Source organism: Triticum dicoccoides, chromosome 3B (genome assembly GCF_002162155.2).
Source record: "Triticum dicoccoides isolate Atlit2015 ecotype Zavitan chromosome 3B, WEW_v2.0, whole genome shotgun sequence".
NCBI lineage: Eukaryota > Viridiplantae > Streptophyta > Magnoliopsida > Poales > Poaceae > Triticum > Triticum dicoccoides.
In genome coordinates this window covers 276,824,414-276,831,136 of record NC_041385.1, presented here as the reverse complement: position 1 = coordinate 276,831,136, position 6,723 = coordinate 276,824,414, and positions in this window count along the sequence as shown.

The following is a 6,723-nucleotide window of genomic DNA, read 5'->3' as shown; positions in this document are numbered from 1 at the left end:
AAGGTGATTTCCTTCTTTGCCGGTCTCGATTGTGGTTTTTCATCTAAGTATGTGGTGATTTTTTTTAGAAAAGGAAGTATGTGGTGATTAATAATGCAAAATTTTATTAGCTTCGATGCCATGCTATACATAGTGGTTTAAATAACTTGTGGTTCTTATACTGAAAAGTAATTCAGAATTTGTTTATGTTTCAATTAGAGCCCTGATGCAGACAAGGATTGTGTGGTTGTGCATGTCACTCGCTATGAGGCGGACGACCTGAATATATACACTGGGAAAACAGAGTTCTTAGGTTGTTGGATCCTGGAAGCCATTTGTCGTTATACCAATGAAGAGTTGTATTCTAGCCTCACTGTTGTCAGGCGTGTTGTCCAGGGTGTACTGAAGCACAAGAAGTTCAAAGCTACTCCTTCGTTTGTGAGGCATACTGTTCTTGTCAAGCTTACGCAGGAAGATGACGTGGCATGCCTCCACAAACAAGTTTATCAGTGGCAAGGCCACAAGGTTGTCTCCATGAAGGTTCACAGGATTGACCTGCTGCGGGACGTCCTCGATGATGTTCATGGCAAGGTCCGTCTTGTGTCCAGCCCAAATTAGATCGAGGCATGAAATAGTTGCCCCAGGTAGTGTTTAATAGTAGTTTGGATTGTGTCTAATTATCCGAACCTTGCCTGTTATCGACCCCTCTGGGGCTAGTGCTCTGTTTGAATCCATCTATGGGAACTTCTGCTACTTTTGTGTGCCCGTGAATCATGTGAGAACCATCGTAATTGTTGCCGAAACAAATGTGTCCTCACTAGTTTTTTAAAGAATATGGAATGGTAAGACATAAGTTGTCACGGTTTATCATACGAGCAATGTGTGTTTTGATGAAATAGAGCACTCGTTCGAGAACTGTGCACCGACGTATACATAAGTACTTGTAAACACTGTTGGTGCTACCCCACTTGTAAGAAGTTGTGCAAAACACGGCACATTGGCTCAGCTCGCTTCAACACTAGGCTATCGACTAGCTAACAATCAACAATCTGTTGTCTGACATATAAGCAACTACTATGTATCTTGTTACAGTGGTTCATGCAGTTAATTGAGGCCACAATGTAATAAATTCCAAAGGTTCACACGCTAGTCCAGCGCTCATGTGGAACACTCACAATTAAACTCGTCTTCATAAAAATCTTGAAAAGCATAAGTTAAGCAATTTTATACATCACAATGATTCATAGAACATAACAAACATATAATAGTTCACAGCAAAATACAAAGTTGTGAGAAGGTTTACAAATCAGGAAAAAACAAGCAAGGCTTCTCTGAGCAAAGGGCCTCTCGGCAGGCTTAAATTTCCTGGAGTTCACTCTGGTTTTTTCTTGTTGCCACCATCCAGGGTTAGGTTCTCTCATTCTAGAATAACCAATTATAATTGTGGTCTCAGCGGGAATGCTGAACTGAACCATGCAGTGTACTGACCAGCTGAAATGCTTGTGCATTCCACTAAATTTAAGCATCGCTATTTGCAGAAATAAGCAGACCACAATGCCTCTTGTCCGCGCACCTGTCCAAAAAACTGTCGTGCAGCAGTGCCAGCTAGTCCTCGGTCCATGGATGAACTGGTAGAAAGTGCATTCCAGACTAGGATGCAGTTGTTTTCGCTCATCCATGCACTGCAATCAGGAAGTAAAATGTACGAATCGGCTTCTTTTAGATTGCGTTGGTCATTCTACCTTAGTTACTACCAATGTAGGGATACCTTGAAGACGGGAGGTTAGACGACGGCAACGAGGGATAGCCATCTCATTTTGTGCAGTTGTACTAAAACTGAGGTGTGTGCTTTTGATTGCGTGGATAGAAATGATACGGAGACAGACATCCCGAAACGATATGGAGACAAACATCCCTGTTTTTTGCAAATACGAAATACGGTTATTTAAACAGTGACACATATTACTACTTTCCCCCGTTTCCTCTTAGAACCAAGTCCTAGATTCATGCTACAGCTTTCCCACTTCCTTCCCTATTTGAACCAACGCTTTGAGTTCACTGTATGAACTAGCTTTACTTCTAATAATAGTAGAAGTCTAGGTGGCTTTGTAACAGAGGACGGAAGTAGAAAAGGATCCACACGAAGGGGGAAGAGCTGGGGCAGTAGAGAAAGGAGGGTTTCGAAGGAATATATACCTGAGGGTCGTCGGCATATGGCAAAGACGGCGTCGGGAAGCCGCATCTTGGCCACAATACCGCAGGTAGGAAGAAGGGGTCGGAGGCCCTCCCGAGCCGGCGCTCTCTCGGAGAGAACGGCACGGCCGCCGATCGGGACGTGCGGGCAGCCGTTGGTCTCCTCCCTCGCCGCTGACGACAGCGTGAACGATGCACCTACACCCCCTGCCCCGGTTGAGGTTGTCCGGCCGGATTTGTGACCAACCGTGAGCTGAGAGAGAGACTGTGGCCACCAATGTCTTGCTTAGATCTAGAGAGCATGAGAGTGTGAACGAGAGGAACCCTAGTAAAGCAAGTGCTAAGGCTCCTGCTTTTATATATAGTGGAGTGATTTTGTTGTACCGGCTTCAAAAAAATGCGCTCCTACGTGTACCCGCGAGTGGGTGTGAGAGAACTAGTGCGTGTGTGCACCGCTTCTCTTCGTGAGAGTACAATATATACTATGCCCAAAGAACGTTCGCCGCAAGAGTAATAATATAAGTGTGTGATGTGTGAGCTAAAATAAAATGTGCACGCCGTCTTTTGTTTTTTAGAAGTTCTGAGGGTAGGGTGTGAAGAGCACATATGTGTGTGATGTCTACCTGCAGATAGAGGATGGGTGCGACGTGCGAGTCTGCGAGAGGACTCGGGAGAGTCGTGACTCGTGAGGGTGCGTGTGCGTGAGAGAGAGGGGGGCACGTATCAATGCAATGCATGTGTCCGTAAATCATTATCTGACAAACGTTCGCCACAAGCCTTTTCCTGACGAACGCCGTAAGAACCGTTAGATCGGCATCCAACAGTGTCAGTTTTGCCATGTCATTTAACAGAACAGCCACTCCTCCTACACACAAATCTTCCACGTGAGTGTTAGCAACTGTCGTATGCTCCCTCCGTTCCTAAATGCAGTGCATATAGCTTTGTTGAAAATTAGAACCTCGTAAACTTTTACCGAGTTTTCGTGTACCAAATTGCGGATGTAGAATACCCTGTATATATCATTCCATTCATCTTCGATAGGTAACTATAAAGATGAGTGAGGAGTCTACAAAGAAAGACCATCGTATCACCCGCAGCAATTTCAACCATCCTTTAGTGTCGAGGAATATCATAGGAACTCTATATGATATGATTTTTATAGGATTTTTTTCCTTTAGAGCCAATTGGTTCATAGGAATAGATTCATATACTCTACATTTCAAAGGAAATAAACATGATATCATTTCTATAGCTTTAGAGCCACTTGGTTCATATGAATGGATTCCTATACTCCCTTAATTTCAAAGGAAAATAAACATTAGCGCGTATATTCAATAGAAAAGTTCCTATGATATGAACCAAAATACATGTCTTTACTAATCCCTCCTCATAGGAATTGAGATACATGTCATCTCTAGATTAAATAGAAAAGTTCCTATGATGTGAACCAAATGGCATCTCTTTTCCAATCCCTACTCATAGGAATTGAGATGCTCCATGTCATCTCTTTCCCTACAACTTCCACGTATGCATCTTCTATTCCTAAATAGATAGTACAACCCACTATTAGCTTTTTTCCAAAACATGCAACTATGGCACAAGAACTATATAGTGTGCCAATAACTTTGAAAGATGGTCACTGGATGAAGCTAACCCGACAGTGCAGAGGTGGGAAAATCCGAGCACTACTGGCCGTTGGATATCATCAACATTCCACCAGATCTGCCACATGTACAATTTAGAAGACTCCATGGTTGAACTTAAGCATAATGCACAAACCTCAATACATAAGCACTTCTCCTTTGTTCTAGAATCTTCTGTATCATAATTGATTATTTTTTTCTAAATGAATTGCCATTATTTGTTTTTTACTTTATGATTTACAATGCACAGCCCCATGAATCTTAACATTTTTATAAAACTAATTGATTTTGAATGAGACGAACTATAAGAACTAAACGAACATCTACATCATGCATATATGACTCAAAGCTTTACATGCTATAGTGTGTATTTATTCATAATTTGGTTTCGAAATCTCATGCGTACAATACATGTGTACCTTACTAGTTTTGAGTAGAGTAGCAAATTTCATGCGGCCCCGGGTATATCAAAATGCAGGGCCCATGCATCATTGCCTTTCGGTCGAACCTACGTCCACAATTTTTTGTACGTGCTATATCTCCACTGGTCCCCGAACCCAAAATGCTTCCTCGTTCCCGTAAAACCAAGCGGCCCACACATATTTAAGGTGTCGACTCGAGTCACTCGAACCCGTTTACTACGACGTGGCCCCGCATGCCGTAGTACTCCTACAAACCCTACCGCCGCACTCAACATCGGTTTTATTCAAGAGGACGAGGGAGGAGCCGATTTGTAGTGGAGGCGCTTTCAAAAAAACGATTTGTAGTGGAGACCCCTACCTTAGGGTGCCCTAGGTAGCTGCCGCACGCATCATTGTTTTCTCTTTTCTTTCTGCTCTTGCGCGCTAGAGTGAAATGATGGTTGCTTCGTCCGTCCAGCTTAATGCGGGAAAGGTGGGGCTTTGTGATTTGACCCCTCATCGCTCATTTTCTACTACTGTGGTGCTACGACCGGGGTGCCTCCAATTCCAACCGCTGCTCCGAACTGTAATTTGGTGCATCGCATGTGGAACAAGACGGTGGATGAGCCACATGTCTACCAAAGGGGTCCTGTTAAGTGTGTCACCATTTCGTGTGCGGACTGACCCTGCTTGAGTTGCTATGCCAACACGACAGGAGCAGCCTCCCACTTGGTTTTCCTCCTTGGTGAATCCCGACTATATTGATCTAAAAAGATACATGCTGAACTACCCTCTCCGTCTCGGTTTTTTATTTGTAGGCATCTTGGTTTATAGGTCCTGCACATAGTTCTAGGTCATCCATTTGACTAACTAAATATGAGTTACTATGTCACAAAAAGTATATCATTGGATTCTTATTGGTTGATATGTGAAGAAACAAGAAACGAGGTAGAAGTTAATGCACCGCGCCTTAGTATTGTGGGATTATTTGGTTTTCGTAAGATGACATGCGTTTGGTTGCAAGGGTGGTCATGAATGGGTTGGGATCGTTCAGAAAATAGACATGTTTAGTTATAAAGCACATGAATGGTTCGAGTCAAAAAAAGAGAATATGCCTTGAAGATGCTGAACCATTCCACCCAACCAAATCGGTCGAATCAAATGGACACCCTTTGCATGCATGACTTTGTGAGCATGACTGGTGGTCCCGTCTTACATAATTAGCTCATCTCTTATATTCAGCCAAACACATGAATTGAATGGTTCAATCCCAAAAAAATTGAATGGTCCCAATCCATTCATACGATACCTTCAACCAAACGCATCCGACGGAGGGAGTAGTTGTATTTAAAAGTCGAGGGCGGGGCAGTTCTGCCTAGTCGGTTCGACAGAGATGCGAGAAGACGAGGGAGTAGGCTGCTGCAAACGTAGGGCTGTGTGATTTGACAGCGAGTTACTGCTGGATAGGTGGGGCCCCGTGATTTGACTTGCCATTATCATTTTAACTGCGGTGCTACGACGGGCGTGAGTCTCCCGATTCCTGACCACCTCCATACAGGTGCCTCTCCCAATGCTCCACGATGTAGTAGTAGAGGTTGGCTCTTGCATGAGAGCCCACTTCTCCACTTTTTCCTTGCCTCTCTTTCCTCCACTATTGTACTTACTTGCTCCTACAGGTGCTTAAGCTTGCCACATAGGCATAAAGTCTGATGTGGCAAGTTAATCAAGAAGAGAGAGACTAGTTTGGTGACCCGAGGAAGAAACGGTGCTAAGCGCGTGTACCTAGGTGAAAAGACAATTTTGAGTCTATAGCTAATTAAATGAAGCAAACTTAGCAACACCATTTCATTGGAAGAGGTCACTCCTTGGAAAATGCAATAAATACTAGTACTCCCTGTGTACCATTATATAAGAACATTTTTGACACTACACTAGCTAGTGTCAAAAACGTTCTTATATTATGGGACGGAGGGAGTACGAAGAGAGAGATAGAGAGGAGTAAAAAATACACTTATAGCCAACCTTATAGCCAACCTTGTTGTAGTATGAGTGACTAAGTGATGACTATGTATGACATGCCAACATCAGATAGCCTAACGCACCGTGTTAAATCTCCAAGGGCGCGACCACGCGAGCGACGCGACGGTCGTGGTAGGCGCGACCATGATACGGGCTGCTGGCAGCCCTTGGATCTGAGATCAAACGGTCGCAGGCTAAGTTGCTGAAAATTTTAAGGATAACCCTCCAGGATAGGATATTCACCCATAGGTCTAGTATCACGCCATGCAACCGTTCGATCTCAGATCCAAGGGCTCTCGGAAGCCCATATCATGGGAGAATGGAAAGCCACTACCCTGCCGCTCGCATGCTGGCAGTTCGCTCCTACTCTTTCCCGCACGTCCTTTAATACTACGGCAGTTACCTCCTAGTCGTCCCGTCCATTCACATTACGGCAGTTCCACTTATCCTAACCGTCCTCCCAAATCCATGGCATCCCAAATCTCACC